Source organism: Orcinus orca, chromosome 18 (genome assembly GCF_937001465.1).
Source record: "Orcinus orca chromosome 18, mOrcOrc1.1, whole genome shotgun sequence".
NCBI lineage: Eukaryota > Metazoa > Chordata > Mammalia > Artiodactyla > Delphinidae > Orcinus > Orcinus orca.
The window spans coordinates 75988656-76009847 of record NC_064576.1 but is presented as its reverse complement, the minus strand read 5'-3'; positions in this window follow the sequence as shown (position 1 = coordinate 76009847).

Sequence of the window (21192 nt, the reverse complement as noted above, 5' to 3'; positions counted from 1 at the left end):
TCCCATTTACCACTACAACAAAATGAATAAAATACCTAGGAATAAACCTACCTAAGGAGACAAAAGACCTGTATGCAGAAAACTATAAGACACTGATGAAAGAAATTAAAGATGATACAAACAGATGGAGAGATATACCATGTTCTTGGATTGGGAGAATCAACATTGTGAAAATGACTATACTACCCAAAGCAATCTACAGATTCAATGCAATCCCTATCAAACTACCAATGGCATTTTTACAGAACTAGAACAAAAAATTTCACAATTTGTATGGAAACACAAAAGACCCCGAATAGCCAAAACCACCTTGAGAAAGAAAAACGGAGCTGGAGAAATCAGGCTCCTGGACTTCAGACTGTACTACAAAGCTACAGTAATCAAGAGAGCATGGTACTGGCACAAAAACAGAAATATAGATCAGTGGAATAGGATAGAAAGCCCAGATATAAACCCAAGAGCATATAGTCACCTTATTTTTGATAAAGGAGACAAGAATATACAATGGAGAAAAGACAGCCTCTTCAATAAGTGGTGCTGGGAAAACTGGACATCCTCATGTAAAAGAATGAAATTAGAACACTCCTTAACACAAAAATAAACTCAAAATGGATTAAAGACCTAAATGTAAGGCCAGACACTATAAAACTCTTAGAGGAAAACATAGGCAGAATACTCTGTGACATAAATCACAGCAAGATCCTTTTTGATCCACCTCCTAGAGTAACGGAAATAAAAACAAAAATAAACAAATGGGACCTAATGAAACTTAAAAGCTTTTGCACAGTAAAGGAAAACATAAACAAGATGAAAAGACAACCCTCAGAATGGGAGAAAATATTTGCAAATGAAGCAACTGACAAAGGATTAATCTCCAAAATTTGCAAGCAGCTCGTGCAGCTCAATATCAAAAAAACAAACAACCCAATCCAAAAATGGGCAGAAGACCTAAACAGACATCTCTCCAAAGAAGATATACAGATGGCCAACAAACACATGAAAGAATGCTCAACATCACTACTCATTAAAGAAATGCATATCAAAAACTACAATGAAGGTATCACCTCACACCAGTGAGAATGGCCATCATCAGAAAGTCTACAAACAATAAATGCTGGAGAGGGTGTGGAGAAAAGGGAAGCCTCTTGCACTGTTGGTGGGATTGTAAATTGATACAGCCACTATGGAGAACAGTATGGAGGTTCCTTAAAAAACTAAAAATAGCACTACCATGCAACCCAGCAATCCCACTACTGGGCATACACCCTGAGAAAACCATAATTCAAAAAAAATCATGTACCACAATGCTCATTGCAGCTCTATTTACAATAGGCAGGACATGGAAGCAACCTAAGTGTCTATCGACAGATGAATGGATGAAGAAGATGTGGCACATATATACAATGGAATATTACTCAGCCATAAAAAGAAACGAAATTGAGTTATTTGTAGTGAGGTGGATGGACCTAGAGTCTGTCATACAGAGTGAAGTAAGTCAGAAAGAGAAAAACAAATACCGTATGCTAACACATAGATGTGGAATCTAAAAAAAAAAAAAAAAAAAAAAGGGTTCTGATGAACCTAGGGGCAGGACAGGAATAAAGACGAAGACATACAGAATGGACTTGAGGACACGGGGAGGGGGAAGGGTAAGCTGGGACGAAGTGAGAGAGTGGCATGGACATATATACACTACCAAATGTAAAATAGATAGCTAGTGGGAAGCAGCTGCATAGCACAGGGAGATCAGCTCGGTGCTTTGTGACCACCTAGAGGGGTGGGATAGGGAGGGTGGGAGGGAGACGCAAGAGGGAGGAGATATGGGGATATATGTATATGTATAGCTGATTCACTTTGTTATACAGCAGAAACTAACACACATTGTGAAGCAATTATACTCCAATAACGATGTTTAAAAAGAAATTGATGGGTCAAAGAACAGATGCAAAAGCACATTATTTAGAAAATGTTAGGTTAATGTTATGTAACCAACCGGAGTAAAAATAGATGTTTTCAAGAATCATCTAGGAACAGTGGGGCATGGTGAGAAAGTGAAATGGAGTTTGTTGTTTATCATTTATGCTTTTCTATGCTATTTGATTTTTTTAATCAACACATAAAAATTAAAATATTTTTAAACATTTAGATTCATTGATGCAGAAGATAAATTCCTATTTTTAATCTTTTAAAATTTAAATATGAGTAATGATGCCATTGGGTAAATGAGCAGATTTTTTTTTTCTCCTAAAGACCAAGGCCAAGTTGCACAAGCCGCCATTGGTAAGTCGATGGAGGCAAGAGCTCAGCTGAGCATAGTCAGAAGTGTGCAGCACTCCCAGAATAGAACAGTGTAAAGGAGAATAAGCAACTGACCATCCCGGGAACAACATTTGGTACAGCTATGCTAAGTGGTTGCCATGCATTAACAGATCAAACATAAATAATTTTCAGGGAAGCAAGTGCCCTAGAAAACGAGATGACAAGTGAAGTTGATAATGTTCTCAGCTGTCTTCATCTGTTAGTGTAAGAACGATGCCAAAGTAATCATCTGTATGCTTGGGTTCTGAGCCACATGAAGCAGCCTTCTTAACCTGGCCCCAGACTGATAGGGTGGCTGAGAAGAGACCGTCAACTGTGAAAACAAATAGCAAGAAGTTTTCGAGATGGGAAGTGTTAGGGTGGATCCGGAGCCTTAGAGCTGCAAGCTGAGGGCCTTGCAGTTGTTTAGTCACCAACACACTCAGCACCGAGGTTGCTACAAAGTGCCTGGGAATAGTTCAGTGTCATTTTGTTGGGTAACCAGAAACTTTAGACACGGACTCCCTTTCAAGTAGAGTGCTATGTTGGTAATAATAATAAACCCATTGAGGGATCGCATGCAGCCAAGCAGACAAGGAAAGGGAACGTGTTGCCTTTGGGCCAACTCCATTGTATTCAGTTCTGTTGCACAGCCTTCCTAATAACGGTCTTGGTTTGCTCATGTTTTTTAGAATCCTCTTTTTACTTAAAAGTGTTCTTCATCCAGTTTGAAACTGAATTCTGAGAGAAAGCCAGTTGTGAGCTGGAGAAGTTGGAGACTGATGTTCTCCTGGGTCTGTTCATGAGCCCTGGGGCCTGCTTTCTCTCAGATATAAGGAGGCGCATGTGAGATCCCCACCAGCTACAAATGTTCACGTGCTAGGCAGGATGCAGAACTTCAGGGGGGTATAAAACAGCGACCTTCCTGAGTTACACGGGACAAATTAATAAAACGGTAACTAGCAATAGAGACCAGCATATAGAGTGTTGTATGGTGTGTGTGTGTCAAGTTTTGTTCAGGTCCTTTGATGTTGGGTACGTGAAACCATCAGTGTGTATGAAGGTGTGTGTGTGTCCGGGAGGATGCAGACGATACTCAACATCTTAAACATTGAAAGGAAAATATGAATGAGACTAAATTATGATCACTCTCCCCTCATTCATCTATCCCCCCTTTTCCAACTCTATCTGCTCACATGTTAAGTAAGCTGCATCTCTTCATGTTTTACCCCAGGTCAGGGTGATTACTGAGCTCAAAGATCTAACAAGTTCACCACAGACAATGCCTCCCTGACAGTATGCACCTAATCCAGCACTACCCAAGTCCACTATTGGGACACACGTAATCCAGCTATAAAGCTCTAAATGCAGGTGGGGGTGGTGGTCCTCTTCCTTTGGACCTTCCCTCCTCTGCACCCTCAATAGAAAGTTAGAGAAAGATACTCAAAATCTCTCTTCACCTTTATTCCAGCCCAATCATTTTATACTTCAAAAAAAGGAAAAGAATTGGAATAATTAACATAATTTTTCCCTGGACCCTATTTTCTTATGTTCACTTTGATTGGACATATTTGCCCACCATTTCTTTTTCTTGGACTATCTAAACAGCCAGAGTAAAGAAGGCTGTTTTCTTCTTTTCCCTTTCCTTTAAAACTTAAAAGTTGGAGTTCCATAAAAAGTCAAAGTGGGGGACAGGGACTCATCAAAGAAATAATGCAAGAGGATTGCTCAAAACTACGAGTCACTAGTTTCTGTATTGAAAAGCCAACCAAGTAACCAAGCAAATACGCACAATCATATCAGAGCACGTTGTCAAAATTTTTCAGAATTCCAGGACGAAGAGAAGCTCCTAAAACCTCCTAAAGACGAAGGAAAGAAAATGCGGTTAAGTGGAAGCCAGAAAGCAATGGAGCAATGCCTTTGAAATGCTAAAGAAAATGTTTTCATCCTAGAATTATATACCAAGCCCAACTATAAATCAAGTGTGAGGACATAATAATGGTATTTTTTAACGTACAAGTTCTCAAAAAAATTTCTTGTCCCTTACATCAAAAAGCTAAAAAAAAGCTGAGCTTTTTTTTTTTACTAAAAGCTACTGGAAGATGAGTTTCACCAATATAAAGGAAGACAAGGAACAAAAGAAATAAGAAATCAGCACAGGAACAGGCAAAGAAATGGTGAAGAGAGATCCCATGAGGACAGCTGTGGACCAGGCCTGGAGGACAAGAGGTCTGAACTAGAGGAAACTGGGAGGTTGTAGAAGAGGTTTGTCCTGAAAAAAAATGAAATTGATCGAATGCCTGATGTGATCTGGGGGAAGATTTGGACAATTTGTGAAGAGTTTGTGGTTGAATTAGCAAAAAAGACATAAAAATCAAGGGGGGAGAAAAAGATTATTAACTCCAAGAAAAACAAAACTTTGCACAGAGAGGGAAAAGTAATCACGATTTACTACATGGCTCAGCTACAGATAACATTTACCTGGTCATAATGATGTAAATACTGAATACTGAGCTAATTATTTTACAGCATAGCTATTTTTGGAACTGGGAGGAGAGGCATAGGTAAGTAAGCCTCTTTTATAGTAGGAAGATAACCTACAGCTGAACAACTGAAAAGTAGAAATAGAAGCATGCCATTAGAGAATTATACCCTAAAACAGGTAAACACAGCTGTCTCAGAGTAGAAAATGAGGTGAGAAAGGGGTGGAGCCTGTTGTTTCTCACAACCAGCTTGTTAGCTTAAACTAAGGGCATGTATAACTTTGATAAATATTAAAGCTAAGACAGATGCATACAAAAACAATCCAATTAACAAAGGGGTTGGCACCAAGATGGGTTGCTTCTGATACCATAAAACTGTGGAAACCTGAAGCTTCCATTGACAAAATAATTATCCAAACTGGCTTCAATTAGGGGAAAAAAAGACATATATACTTGGAGTCATTGTAGTCAGAAATTAGTGGAATTCTCTGGAATTATAACCTTCTAGAACTAATAAGAAATAAGAAAGATATTAGAAGTGGGAAATGGTTTACATTACGAAGCAGAGGGCTGGCTTTAAAGAGCTCAGATTATTTTGCGAAGATGTGCGTCACCAGTTTAGGCTTATAGCTTCAGTGTCTGAGCCTGTGCTTTCACACAGGGCAAACCATGCTGTGGGTCACATAAGAAGGGGTGATATTGGGAGGTTGGCTACATGTGATCGTTCTCCAGTTTACTTCTAATCAGTGATGGAGATTGTCTAAGCTCTGGGGATCTCCAGCCGTCCTTGTCCTCAGTTTTCAAGAAAAAGATTCAGTGTAGAAACAGTCTGGAGGGAGTCATGGAAGAGGAGAAGGCTCAGGAAGAAACCACTTGGGAAATGCAGTCGCCGGGTGGCTAGGAAGAAGGTGTTCGTGCCACCAAGACACTGGAATTCAAAATAACAGATCAGATGTGCACAGCCTCATATAGGCAGTGGAAGTGAGAAACAAAAGACAAAAAGACTGGTCCCGCCGTGACTGGCAGCGCGTTCTGCGCCCATCTGTTTGGGTTTACTGAGCTGTCCTTTGCCAGCAGAGTTGGGGAAATGCATAAAAATAATTCCATCCCATCTCAGGCAGGCAGTATAATCAGAAAGGGAATATAATAAACCAATTCATGGAAATGCTGGGGTGTACCCTGTAAAAACTTAAAGCCAACATCTCTGAGCCAGGGTTGACTTCTTCAGTAAACTTTTGCTGAGTTTCCCAAGACAGCATGTCTCTTTCTCCTTTTCCCAGAAGCGTCCCAACCCCAAAAGCCTTTGGAAATAATGTCCTGTGCCAGTTTCCTAATCCCCAAACTCTACAGCAGATTATCCTAAAATAATGTCATTAGAAACGCTAGACTGGATTCTCAGTTGATTGAATTATAAGTTGATATGAAGTCAACTGCAACTATAAAGTTGGACGATAAATCCTAATCATGTCCCTTGAACAACAACAACAAAAATGTGGGGAGGGGGTCCTTCAGTAAAAGCTGGGCTTCTTCGTGTCTCGCAGATCATGACGCTTGGGCTCCTAAGTAAAATAGTGAGGCTCTGTCTTCTTCCTTTGAGCCCACAAGCCATGCGGGCCCTCGGGGAGAAGAGGCAGCCCTGACCCCTCGTGTATGCATCAGAGCCCCTGCGGGAAGCAGCAGTTCACCCAGGGGCCCCACTTCACACACATCAATGCAGAGACCTTTCACAGAGCTGTGGGCCACCCCAAGGGCTCCACCAAAGATGCGAAGAGACCCCAAGGTGAGCATCATTAGGGAAAAAGCCAGGTTCCCCCGGTTTGATGGGAAGACAGGAGAAGGGAAGGTGACCAGAGCCCAGTGGCTACATTCTTGGAGGGACAGTTATTACCTGAATGGTGGGCTGACAGGGGGAGAGCAGGGGAGGACGATCCTGAGCTCTCTTCCCTCCTGCTCTCCATCCTCTGGCCAGGCCCAAAGCTGGCTGACAAGAAGCTGAGAAAGGGAGTTCACAGGGATCAGTCTCCCAGGATTCAGAGCGAAGAGAAGAATGCATGGGGAAGGTGGGGAGGAAGGAAGCAATGAGGAGAAAGCAGCACAGCTGGCACGTGAGCCAAATGGTCGGCTTAGACAACACCTGCATTGATTTTTCAGAAGCTTGAAAAGTATGTATACTAACCTGTGCGCACATGCGTATGTAAAGCAGGGATCACACACACACGGACTAATCATCTCTGTACCTCCAAAGTGATCTCAGTTTGCATAGAGACATGAAGACACAAAACACTTTATGTTATACAAATATGGATGTCATAGCAACCCCCTGCCCCACAAGATTCCCGTTCAGCCTGGAGTGAGAGGCCTGGGTGTTGTATTTTCAACAGCTCAGTGAGTGATTCATTGCACATAAAGTTCTGAGAACCAGCCACTTCAATATCAGTCATGCACCTCTAAGGAAAAATTTTTAGCAGATTATTTTCCTTCTGATGACGGGGTTGGACCTTCTCTAACCTCCTGAAGGAGCAGTAAATGTGGAAAGGTGTGAAGGGAAGGAAAGAAGGCAGAGAGAGGGGCAAAGACAGCTTCTCAAGGAAAGAGGGAAAAAGCAGGGAGAAGAGGGGCACGAAATAATAAGAAAGAGGAATCAGAAATGTGCACGTGTGGCCGACATCATAGTAGAAGTTTTATGTAGGGTCCATTTAAAACCTTTAAAAATTCTAAGCACTGAGAGCATTATGACCACCTGCTGAGAAGTTCTAAAGACCGCAACACCCGGTAGCTACAAGCGCACCCACGTTCCAGAGCTTGGTTTGTGAATACCATCCTGCAATGAAAGAAACCAGGGATCCTTGGAGAAAGAGCTGGTTCTAAGGCTGGGGCAGGAAATATGCAAGATGTACCTGGAGCATCTTGTAGCGTCAGGAAGTGAGAAAGTACTCAGAACACAAACGAGCAGGAGCATCTGCAAGGGACACAGGATCTAACCTGAAAGGGCTCCCCACAGCCAGAACGACAGAGTAACGCGTACTGGACTACAGCCCAAAGTGAAGACGATGTGCACGAGTCCACAACTCTATAAACAAATACTAAATGATTAAATGAGGGGAAGAGGTATGGTTTGCATACACAGGAATTCCAAGCAATACACAGACACTCCCCTCGCTGGGAGTGGAGTTGAATTTCCTCCTTGGAGGGTGGGCTGGGCTTAGTGACTTGCTCCCAAAGAATAAAGAAATGGGGAGAGAAAAACAGAGACTTTACAGTGGAGAAACCTGACTGACACCACCTGAACCAGGTGGAAGTGAGCATCGCCAGCAATATCACGTGGAGATCTGTGCCCTCAGTACCATATGTGGGAAGGACACGTCTCCTCGGGGATAATCTTGCCAGAAACCCATCATTCTGCTCCAATTTGGAGGACATCAGATGACCCCAAATTCAGGGACATTCTAAAAAATGCCTGCCCAGTACTCCTCAAAACTGTCAAGGTTATGAAAATAAGGAAAGGCTAAGGAATTGTCACAGAGCTGAGGATCTCAGGGGACATAACAGTGAAAGCAACGTGGGGTTCAGGATGGGACCACGGAACAGGGAGAAGAGATTATGGGAAAACGTGTTTGAATTCATGTTTTAATAAAGTCTGGATTTTAGCTAGTAATGGAGCAATGTTAAATTTGAGGAATTTTAATTTTTTTGAATTTTATTTTTTTATACAGCTGGTTCTTATTAGTTATCCATTTTATACATATTAGTATATATATGTCAATCCCAATCTCCCAATTCATCACACCATCACCACCACCCACTCCACTTTCCCCCCTTAGTGCCCATACGTTTGTTCTCTACATCTGTGTCTCTATTTCTGCACTGCAAACCGGTTCATCTGTACCATTTTTCTAGATTTCACATATATACGTTAATATACGATATTTGTTTTTCTCTTTCTGACTTACTTCACTCTGTATGACAGTCTCTATGTCCATCCACATCTCTACAAATGACCCAGTTTCGTTCCTTTTTATGGCTGAGTAATATTCCATTGTGTGTATGTACCACATCTTCTTTATCCATTCATCTGTCAATGAGCATTTAGGTTGCTTCCATGACCTGGCTATTGTAAATAGTGCTGCAATGAACACTGGGGTGCATGTGTCTTTTTGAATTATGGCTTTCTCTGGGTATATGCCCAGTGAGGAATTTTAAAAGTATACAAATAACTTTAATTTTAAATAAAAAATCAAATATCTGTTAGAACTATTGATACTTCCTATAATATCTAAAGCAGTTTTTAAGACACTGGCTTGAGTACTATCTTGATTGAATTACAAACCACTTTTGAAAAACGAATACTGCAAAAAACAACATAACCCCTTCTGCTTCGTTTTATGCACAAGGATCATCTGGATGTTTCCATTCACTTGACTGAATTAAAACCAGCTCGTCCTCCAGGAAGCAAAAAGTAACAGCCATGTGAGTTCACTGGCCAGAAGGTGCATGAATAAAACCTCATGTAAAAGTTCTGAAATTTTCCTTGAGCTAAAAATAAGCAAAATGAGTTGTTGATGACTAGATTGCTGATAAGGTCACCCCGGGAGACATTCCAGAAGCTCTGCAGATAATCATCTGCTCCCACAGTAAATTTCATACAGTTGGCCCATAAGAAATTTCACTCTCTGAAGTGATAAAACGTTTTGATTAATGCAAAAAATTCTCTTTCGAAGTCCAAATAGGAAGCAAGTATTTGGATAACTAGAGGTACTATGAAAAAATTAGGTATTGAAATGGGATAATAAGTCCCTGTGCTGGTAATTGGTAACTATAGGCTGAAACGTGGTTATGGTGCCTTTTTTCTGGATGAACCTCAAAGCCCTTGATTCACAGTGGTGACAGCGAGTGGTACGTTTCTTTAGACACCTCCCTCTGGGGACAACGAACTGGTTCAGAACAGCTCTGGCTAGAGATGGTTTACCCAGGGATAAATATTCTATTATAAGGCTTTTTATTCCTAGAGTACTGAATCCCAAGGATTCTCTGCAGGGCCAACTTAAAGGACATTTACTGAGCAAGATGTTTCCTGAATGTTTCTCATGGGTTGGAAAATGGTTTGTAGGGAGAGAGGACACCTGTACTTCCCTGGGCACCAGATTCCAAGAGTGACCGATAAGCTCCAATCACAGCAGCAGTTTCTCCATCCAAGGCCTTCAGAGGTGTTGAAGGACAGAGGCAGACAGACAGACAGACAAAGACAGACAGAGAGAACCAGACTTAATGTTCCCAAAGTACTAATTCACCACGGAGAAGACAAAATGTTTCCATAACTGTGATAGAGCATCCTGTGGCAGCTAAGTTTTATTTCATTCTTACGAAAATATAGTTTTTTAAATTTATCCTAACCAAAATATTGACTTTGTTCTCTTTTAAATATCATTCTCCAATATGAACTGCTGAATCCTGGGACCACAAGTAAGATACTCTGAAGGGCTATCTCCTTATCTCACACTGAGAGCACAACTTACATGGAAACATTCACAGCTGATTCATCCCTGCAGACATCCCTCCATCCCCTGGATGGAGAACAGAACCAGATATCCCCATGGGGACAGCTAAGTAGTTTTTTAACTACAGAAATGACTGGTGACATGGACCAGGAAAAGTTTCTAGATGCAGACAGTCTTTGCCATGCACCATGGCAGGAATTCCACAGTCGCAAACAAATCCTTGCCGAGATATTTGGATGGATTCAAAGCTTAACTTTGAGGGGAATCCCACCTCTGCTGCCACTGCCCCTAACAGCCCACCATGTGCTGGGATTGTGTGGACTTCCGTTCCAGCCAGAGCCCTGGCCTGATGTCCCAACATTTATAACCAGAGGTCACTCACTCATTTGGTAACCAGAACGTATCCTATTCTTTTAATGACTTGATTGAAACTTCCTAAGAAGAACTATGTCTTTTTATCCCCAAATCCAGCTCAGGCCTAACCTGATGAATGTATAAGCTACACTGTTTTATCACCCAAAGTCTCTTGTGTAAAATCTAACGTGATCCTCTCAGAATCTGCCACCAGGAAGATGTCGTCTCTTTGAAGGAATTTATAAGCATCTTACATTAGAATCAGAATTATTTAACTCGCTAAGCTTAGCTTTTTGCCCTGGCAGCCAAATCAGAACCAAATACTGTATTCAATAGCAGTAACGAGACAAGGCCTTGCAGTCAGAGTGTTTTCTTTTCTGATTTTGGTTTATTAAACTTACTGTTTATTTGTATTTTATTCTAAGCTGCCTCAAATTTAGAAAGACAGTGATCGTTAAATAAGTAAAAAAGTGGCAACGTGGGTTATGTTAACTGATCCATGATTTCAAGGTGTCCTGTTCCTCCCCCAGGGGCAGGAGACTATGTTTCTTCCCCTCCCTGGGAAGCCAAGGGGTGTTGTCTGTGTCCTGGGGGGAGGAGAGTTTTCCGTCCCTCCCCGGGAAGCCAAGGGGTGTTGTCTGTGTCCTGGGGGGAGGAGAGTTTTCCGTCCCTCCCCCAAGGCAGCTCGTTCTGCTTTTACACCTCCAGGGGCAGAGGGTACGTGGGTGGGCTTTGGGCTGGTCCCCAGGGGCAGCTGCCCTCCTCTGTCCCAGCACTGAGGGGCTCCGGCCTCCTGCGTCAGGGGTCGGGGGTGGGAGCTCCTGTTCCGTCTGGGCTCCCGGCTGAGGGACATGCTCGCCCACATGAGCCTTGGGGATCTGCCTTCTCACGTGTCTGTATGCGGCCACCTCCTCCTGGCGCTGCAGGTGATCTGGCCCCTCCTGGAAGGGCTGGTCCCTCTTTGAAATTCTGTTTACTTGGTGACCTTGTAACCTCGGCTCTCTGATGGGCTCCAGAAAAGTCATGATTTGGTAGATTATCCAGCTTGTTGTCATTGCTAAGGTGGGAGTGATGTTCTTTTGCAGTTTTCCACATCCTCAGGAGAAGCAGAATCACCAAGGTGATAGTCTAAATCACCACTGGGTGTTCTTCGAACACCCTTCAGCTGTGGAGCCATGGTTCCCATCCCCTCCTGCCTTCCTTATGTCCAACTGGGGCCCGGGCTCTGATCCTTTGCCAGGGTTCACATTCCGATCAAACCCATGACCTGAGTTTATTAGTCCCATGCCCAGGCACCTGGGTAACCAGCCGTCCTGATGGGAAATCAGATTACACCACGGGGTGGAGAACCACAGCCTCCTAGGTAGTTATCACTTTTCACATCAGGGCTGTATTTTGGCAAGATCTCATAAATTTTCACAACAGGAACTTTGAAAAGCAACACATAAGGTTTACATACTACAAAGAGAAATAGAGATGAATCATTTTCATAATTAATGCGTAGTAATTATATCAACACAGTCAATCCAAGTAATTTAAGCCCCATGATATGGGCTCTGACGTTACCACGAGCTTGTTTGGTCTGGATCAGTACTTGACAGATTCGTACTTTTTCTTGAGTGTTTTGATTCATGAAAATATATGATAAAGTCTATATGAAAAATGAAGCCTTGGTACCTTCCTGAAAGTTATTTTTACAAATTATGGAGGCCTTTATAACAATGTCTTTCCTAATCATCGTCTTTCCAATTGTCTTTATTTTCTATGTTAACTTATCCTTGGAGGGTTACTGTTTCTGGTTGGTATTATATATGCCTGGAGAAAGCAAGCAAAATGTCCATTTGAAGTATCCTAGTCCAGCATTGAGATTAACCAGCTTTCCTAAAGTTGCTACAAGATTGTACAGAACAAAAATTATACTGTTTAAAGTTTTAAAGCAAGTAGTCTCCAGTTTAAATAATGGCAGATGACTGTTTTTTTCCTAATAAAAAAGTTATAAATACAGTAACTCTAAGGGCCACACCACATGCTACAAATTTTTCTGAAACAAATTTTTATAGTTTAAATTACAAATACCAGAAGTCAAATGTTTATAATTAAAAACTTAAATTCTGGTATCACAAATCCCAGACTGTCAAACAGAGAGCACATACCTTTTTTTTTAATTTAATTTTATTTATTTTTTTATACAGCAGGTTCTTATTAGTTATCCATTTTATACATATTAATATATATATGTCAATCCAGTCTACCAATTCATCACACCACCACCCACCACTTTCCCCCCTTGGTGTCCATATGTTTGTTCTCTATATCTGTGTCTCTATTTCTACCCTGCAAACCGGTTCATCTGTACCATTTTTCTAGGTTCCACATATATGCGTTAATATACGATATTTGTTTTTCTCTTTCTGACTTACTTCACTCTGTATGACAGCCTCTAGATCCATCCGTGTCTCTACAAATGACCTAATTTTGTTCCTTTTTATGGCTGGGTAATATTCCATCGTATATATGTACCACATCTTCTTTATCCATTCGTCTGTAGATGGGCATTTAAGTTGCTTCCATGACCTGGCTATTATAAATAGTGCTGCAGTGAACATTGGGGTGCATGTGTCTTTTTGAATTATGGTTTTCTCTGGGTATATGCCCAGTAGTGGGATTGCTGGATCATACGGTAATTCTATTTTTAGTTTTTTAAGGAACCTCCATACTGTTCTCCGTAGTGGCTGTATCAATTTACATACCCACCAGCAGTGCAAGAGGGTTCCCTTTTCTCCACACCCTCTGCAGCATTTGTTGTTCGTAGATTTTCTGGTGATGCCCGTTCTAACTGGTGTGAGGTGATACCTCATTGTAGTTTTGATTTGCATTTCTCTAATAGTGATGTTGAGCAGCTTTTCATGTGCTTCTTGGCCATCTGTATGTCTTCTTTGGAGAAATGTCTATTTAGGTCTTCTGCCCATTATTGGATTGGGTTGTTTGTTTTTTTAAAATTGAGCTGCATGAGCTGTTTATATATTTTGGAGATTAATCCTTTGTCCGTTGATTAGTTTGCAAATATTTTCTCCCATTCTGAGGGTTGTCCTTTCATCTTGTTTGTAGTTTCCTTTGCTGTGCAAAAGCTTTTAAGTTTCATTAGGTCCCATTTGTTTAGTTTTGTTTTTATTTCCATTACTCTAGGAGGTGGATCAAAAAAGATCTTGTTGCAATTTATGTCAAAGAGTGTTCTTCCTATGTTTTCCTCTAAGAATTTTACAGTGTTCGGTCTTACATTTAGGTCTTTAATCCATTTTGAGTTTATTTTTGTGTATGGCATTAGGGAGTGTTCTAATTTCATTCTTTTACATGAGGATGTCCAGTTTTCCCAGCACCACTTATTGAAGAGACTATCTTTTCTCCACTATATATGCTTGCTTCCTTTGTCATAGATTAATTGACCATATGTGTGTGGGTTTATCTCTGGGCTTTCTATCCTGTTCCATTGATCTAAATTTCTGTTTTTGTGCCAGTACCATATTGTCTTGATTACTGTAGCTTTGTAGTATAGTCTGAAGTCAGGGAGTCTGATTCCTCTAGCTCCGTTTTTTTCTCAAAACCACTTTGGCTATAAGGGCTTTTTGTGTCTCCATACAAATTTTAAGATTTTTTGTTCTAGTTCCATAAAATATGCCATTGGTGATTTGATAGGGATTGCACTGAATCTGTAGATTGCTTTGGGTAGTATAGTCATTTTCACAATATTGATTCTTCCAATCCAAGAACATGGTATATCTCTCCATCTGTTTGTATCATCTCTAATTTCTTTCATCAGTGTCTCATAGTTTTCTGCATATAGGTCTTTTGTCTCCTTAGGTAAGTTTATTCCTAGGTATTTTATTATTTTTGTTGCAATGGTAAATGGGAGTGTTTCCTCAATTTCTCTTTCAGATTTTTAATCATTACTACATAGGAATGCAAGAGATTTCTGTGCATTAATTTTGTATCCTGCAACTTTACCGAATTCATTGAGTAGCTCTAGTAGTTTTCTGGTGGCATCTTTAGGATTCTCTATGTATAGTATCATGTCCTCTGCAAACAGTGACAGTTTTACTTCTTCCTTTCCGATTTGTATTCCTTTTATTTCTTTTTCTTCTCTGATTGCCATGGCTAGCACTTCCAGAACTATGTTGAATAATAGTGGTGAGAGTGGACATCCTGGTCTTGTTCCTGATCTTAGAGGAAGTGCTTTCAGTTTTTCACCACTGAGAATGATGTTTGCTGTGGGTTTGTTGTATATGGCCTTTATTATGTTGAGGTAGGTTCCCTCTATGCCCACTTTCTGGAGAATTTTTATCATAAATGGGTGTTGAATTTTGTCAAAAGCTTTTTCTGCATCTATTGAGATGATCATATGGTTTGTTAATATGGTGTATCACATTGATTGACTTGCGTATATTGAAGAATCCTTGCATCCCTGGGATAAATCCCACTTGATCATGGTGTATAATCCTTTTAATGTGTTGTTGGATTCTGTTTGCTAGTATTTTGTTGAGGATTTTTGCATCTATATTCATGAGTGATATTGGTCTGTAATTTGCTCTTTTTGTAGTATCTTTCGTTTTGGTATCTGGTTTTGGGAGTGTTCCTTACTCTGCAATTTTTTGGAAGAGTTTGAGAAGGATGGGTGTTAGCTCTTCTCTAAATGTTTGAAAGAATTCACCTGTGAAGCCATCTGGTACTGGACTTTTGTTTGTTGGAAGTTTTTTAATCACAGTTTCCATTTCATTACTTGTGATTGGTCTGTTCATATTTTCTATTTCTTCCTGGTTCAGTCTTGGAAGGTTATACCTTTCTAAGAATTTGTCCATTTCTTCCAGATTGTCCATTTTATTGGCATAGAGTTGCTTGTAGTAGTCTCGTAGGATGCTTTGAATTTCTGCGGTGTCAGTTGTAACTTCTCCTTTTTCATTTCTAATATTATTGATTTGAGTCCTCTCCCTGTTTTTCTTGATGAGTCTGGCTAATGGTTTATCAATTTTGTTTATCTTTTCAAAGAACCAGCTTTTAGTTTTGTTGATCTTTGCTATTGTTTTCTTTGTTTCTATTTCATTTATTTCTGCTCTGATCTTTATGATTTCTTTCCTTCTACTAACTTTGGGTTTTGTTTGTTCTTCTTTCTCTGGTTCCTTTAGGTGTAAGGTTAGATTGTTTATTTGAGATGTCTGTTGTTTCTTGACGTAGGATTGTATTGCTGTAAACTTCCCTCTTAGAACTGCTTTTGCTGCATCCCATAGGTTTTGGATCGTCTTGTTTCCATTGTCATTTGTGTCTAGGTATTTTTTTATTTCTTCAGTGATCTCTTGGTTATTTAGTAATGTATTGTTTGACCTCCATGTGTTTGTGCTTTTTATGTTTTATTCCCTGTAATTGATTTCTAATCTTATAGTGTTGTGGTCAGAAAAGATGCTTGATATGATTTCAATTTTCTTAAATTTACTGAGGCTTGATTTGTGACCCAAGATGTGATCTTTCCTGGAGAATGTTCTGTGCGCACTTGAGAAGAAAGTATAATCTGCTATTTTTGGATGGAATGTCCTATAAATATCAGTTAAATCTATCTGGTCTGTTGTGTCATTTAAAGCTTGTTTTTCCTTATTAATTTTCTGTTTGGATAATCTGTCCATTGGTGTAAGTGAGGTGTTAAAATCCCCCACTATTATTGTGTTACTGTCGATTTCCTCTTTTATAGCTGTTAGGCCATTGCCTTATGTATTGAGGTGCTCCTATGTTGGGTGCATATATATTTATAATTGTTACATCTTCTTCTTGGATTGGTCCTTTGATCATTATGTAGAGTCCTTGTCTCTGGTAACATTCTTTATTTTAAAGTCTGTTTTATCTGATATGAGTATTGCTCCTCCAGCTTTCTTTTGATTTCCATTTGCATGGAATATCTTTTTCCATCCCCTCATTTTCAGTCTGTATGTGTCCCTAGGTCTGAAGTGGGTCTCTTGTAGACAGCATATATATGGGTCTTGTTTTTGTATCCATTCAGCGAGCCTGTGTCTTTTGGTTGGAGCATTTAATCCATTCACATTTAAGGTAATTATCGAGATGTATGTTCCTATGACCATTTTCTTAATTGTTTTGGGTTTGTTTTTGTCGGTCCTTTTCTTTTCTTGTGTTTCCCACTTAGAGAAGTTCCTTTAGCATTTGTTGTAGAGCTGGTTTGGTGGTGCTGAATTCTCTTAGCTTTTGCTTCTCTGTAAAGCTTTTGATTTCTCCATTGAATCTGAATGAGATCCTTGCCGGGTAGAGTAATCTTGGTTGTAGGTTCTTCCCTTTCATCACTTTAAACATGTCATGCCACTCCCTTCTGGCTTGTAGAGTTTCTTGTAGAAATCAGCTGTTAACCTTATGGGAGTTCCCTTGTATGTTATTTTTCGTTTTTCCCTTGCTGCCTTCAGTAATTTTTCTTTGCTTTTAATTTTTGTCAATTTGATTACTATGTGTCTTGGCATGTTTCTCCTTGGGTTTATCCTGTATTGGTCTCTCTGTGCTTCCTGGACTTGGGTGGCTATTTCCTTTCCCATGTTAGGACAGTTTTTGACTATAATCTCTTCAGATATTTTCTCGGGTCCTTTCTCTCTCTCTTCTCCTTCTGGGACCCCTATAATGTGAATATTGTTGCGTTTAATGTTGTCCCAGAGGTCTCTTAGGCTGTCTTCATTTCTTTTCATTCTTTTTTCTTTATTCTGTTCCGCAGCAGTGAATTCCAGCATTCTGTCTTCCAGGTCGCTTATCTGTTCTCCTGCCTCAGTTATCCTGCTATTGATTCCTTCTAGTGTAGTTTTCATTTCAGTTATTGGATTGTTCACCTCTGTTTGTTCTTTACTTCTTCTAGGTCTTTGTTAAACATTTCTTGCATCTTCTCGATCTTTGCCTCCATTCTTTTTCCGAGGTCCTGGATCATCTTCACTATCATTATTCTGAATTCTTTTTCTGGAAGGTTTCCTATCTCCACTTCATTTAGTTGTTTTTCTGGGGTGTTATCTTGTTCCTTCATCTGGTACATAGCCCTCTGCCTTTTCATCTGGCCTGTCTTTCTGTGAATGTGGTTTTTGTTCCACAGGCTGCAGGATTGTAGTTCTTCTTGCTTCTGCTGTCTGCCCTCTGGTGGATGAGGCTATCCAAGAGGCTTGTGCAAGTTTCCTGATGGGAGGGACTGGTGGTGGGTAGAGCTGGCTGTTGCTCTGGTGGGCAGAGCTCAGTAAAACTTTAATCCGCTTGTCTGCTGGTGGGTGGGGCTGAGTTCCCTCCCTGTTGGTTGTTTGGCCTGAGGCGACCCAATACTGGAGCCTACCCGGGCTCTTTGTTGGGGCCAATGGTGGACTCTGGGAGGGCTCACTCCAAGGAGTACTTCCAGAACTTTTGCTGCCAGTGTCCTTGTCCTCACAGTGAGACACAGCCACCCCCCGCCTCTGCAGGAGACCCTCCAACCCTAGCAGGTAGGTCTGGGTCAGTCTCCCATGGGGTCACTCTGGGTTCTGATGTGCACACTACTTTGTGTGTACCTTCCAAAAGTGGAGTCTCTGTTTCCCCCAGTCCTGTCGAAGTCCTGCAGTCAAATCCTGCTAACCTTCAAAGTCTGATTCTCTAGGAATTCCTCCTCCCGTTGCTGGATCCCCAGGTTAGGAAGCCTGACGTGGGGCTCAGAACCTTCACTCCAGTGTGTGGACTTCTGTGGTATAAGTGTTCTCCAGTTTGTGAGTCACCCACCCAGCAGTTATGGGATTTGATTTTATTGTGATTGTGCCCCTTCCTGCCATCTCGTTGTGGCTTCTCCTTTGTCTTTGGATGTGGGGTGTCTTTTTTGGTGAGTTCCAGTGTCTTCCTGTCGATGATTGTTCAGCAGTTAGTTGTGATTCCAGTGCTCTCACAAGAGGGAGTGAGGGCACGTCCTTCTACTCTGCCATCTTGAACCAATCTCAGCACATACCTTTTTAATTGAGGATCTGCCAGGGACCCCGCAGAACTGAAGGCTGAGACTGGCAGTGAGAGTGGTCAGGGGTGGGCGCGGCCCTGCCTGCCGGGGCCGCCAGGGCATCCTCCGAGGGGGTAGGACTGTGCCCAGCTTGGAGGTGATGGATCACCTTGAAAGAGCAGCATGGGCAGGACCCATCTTTTATAAAAGCACTCACTTAGAATTGATGCCTCTCTGTTAGTGGAATAGAGCAAAGTCTGTCTGATATTCTTATGTGGCCAGCTCTGCAAGGTTTCTTCTGCAACTGAGAATGACAGAGCAAGAATGCGTTTCTGGAAGCCAACTAGTCCAAACCCTTCTCCAGAGAAGAGGTGAATGACAATTCTACAACTAAAATGAAAAGATCAGCCAATCCTTTGTCAGATAAGAAACACATTTGGAAGAAAAAATAAGCCAGATGGATAGGTATTTCACAAAACTAAACCAAACTGTACCCCAAAATATAATTAGACAACAATATTAACTTTTTTTAAGCATTTAGAGCAGATCACCCTATTTCATAGTCTCATTTCTTAGGCTAACTTACGTTTATCAATTAGCTGACTATATATTCTCTAATGATGAGTTATTTGGAATGTAAACATTTTGAAAAAATTAAAATCTTCTTATATTTCTTTCCTTAAACAATTTTTTCATTCATTTAAAGTCAGTTAAGATTTTATTTGATCTGAGAATTTCTAATTGATTACGAATATAACATTTATCTTGAGAGAAAATATGTTCCTCGCAATTATGTAACTTCTGTGTCAGAAAACTATTGGGATTCTCCACCACCTTGCATTGTTCAGATTTGTATAAGCTATTGCAAAATACCATCACCTTTTATATTAGTTCCTTTGTTTTAAAAGGCACTAAGTATGACTTCGTTTGCTTCTGACGGAATTGCAGTTGATCTAAACAAGATCTAAAACTACAAACCAAGGCATCATTTCCGAAGGAAGCCCCTTGCGCTTTTATTGTAACATGGCTAGCTCACTTTACACTGGCAATCTCTTCCATATCCCTTAGTCACATCTGTTTCATGGATTTACTTGGAAAACAAAAGGGCTGTGAGAGCCTGGAAGGCACTGATGCTGCCACCATGCGTGGATTCAATTCCTCGGTCTTTGAAATCGCCTCCCAGACACATTCTGTGCATTTGGTGCCATGTGGAACAACTTAAGCCAGAGAAGACGGCGTCAATATTAGATCAAAAGTATTTTTCCAGATGCCACTTCAAAATAGCAAACAGAGCTGTAGAGCTTACTTCCCAGTGGAGACAGCCTTTGGAACAATGCTTATCATTCACATCTCCTGCTTCTGCGGATTAAAAACATTGATCCATTCTTTTCAAAAGGCCACTGAAATATTTTGTACCCACCCAAAGAGAGTTTAACAGAGTCTATTAAATGCCCACCCTCCTGGGCCTGTGCCTCAGGAGAAGAAAACCAGTGACATGAACAGATAAGAATTAGAGTCTGGAAAAGATACTTTCATTAGGAAAAAAAAAAAAACAAAAACGGAGAGATAAAAGGAAGCCAGTTAAAAGGAAGAAAAATGAGGATTCGAGGTACAGATTTCCTTTTAAGTATTTTTGCGTGTTTTTATTTTCTAAGTCCTTCTCTAATTCACTCAGCCAAAGTACTCTGCCTCTCTCAACATTCCAGGGACGTTTTATTAAACTGTTCCTCTGCAGGGAATGATATCGTGTACTAAAGAGATTTGGGCACGATTAAGTGTGAGGTTCTTTGAGGACATGAACCTCATCTTCACTTCACTTTGTATATCCCTGGGTGTCTTCCAAATACAGTCCCTCTCTGTGGTAACAATTCAATAAATGTTGAGTTGAAGAGGAACAGGATGGGATGGAGTGGATGGAACAGGTAAAGGAGAGACCAAGGACGAGATGGGAGGAGTTTGAGACATTTACTCAAAATCAAAACAAGTCCACAAAAACGTATGCAGAGAACAAAGAAGTTTGTTCCAATTATTCCGTGCAGCTGACAGGGAATGGAATGGCTATCCTGCTACAGAAAAGCATATGAGTTCTACCACATCTACTCATCAACCACTTCTCCCTCGTATAAAATAAGGGTTTGTATGTGGAGTCAGGAGGGAGAGATTCTCCTGTTCCGAACTCCAGGTGCACCTGCAGCTCTGTCTACACTCCAGCCGCCTACCTCAGCCCAGGCTTCCAGCTGGAGATGCTCTTGCATCAAAGAGCAGGGGTGGCGATGAGTTGAATCTGAAACAGTTATGGGTGAAGGCTTCAGCCTGTTTGACCCCCTATTAATTTAGCTCGGATGTCTCATCACTAAGGAGAAAAAAATTAAAAGAAAGAAAGAAAAGCCAGATTCCTTCCAAAGTGGCAAAAAGAGCACAATGAAAATGTCTCAATATGTTCTCCACAATCTCACCCAGGAAAGCCACTTCGAAGCTCTAGGTGGAACATGATACTCTTGGATTGTTCCAGAAGTGTTGCCCAATCACAAAAATCTAAACGGTTCCTTGGCAATAAACAAATATGTAAATTATGTTGCTTCAGCATTTTTAA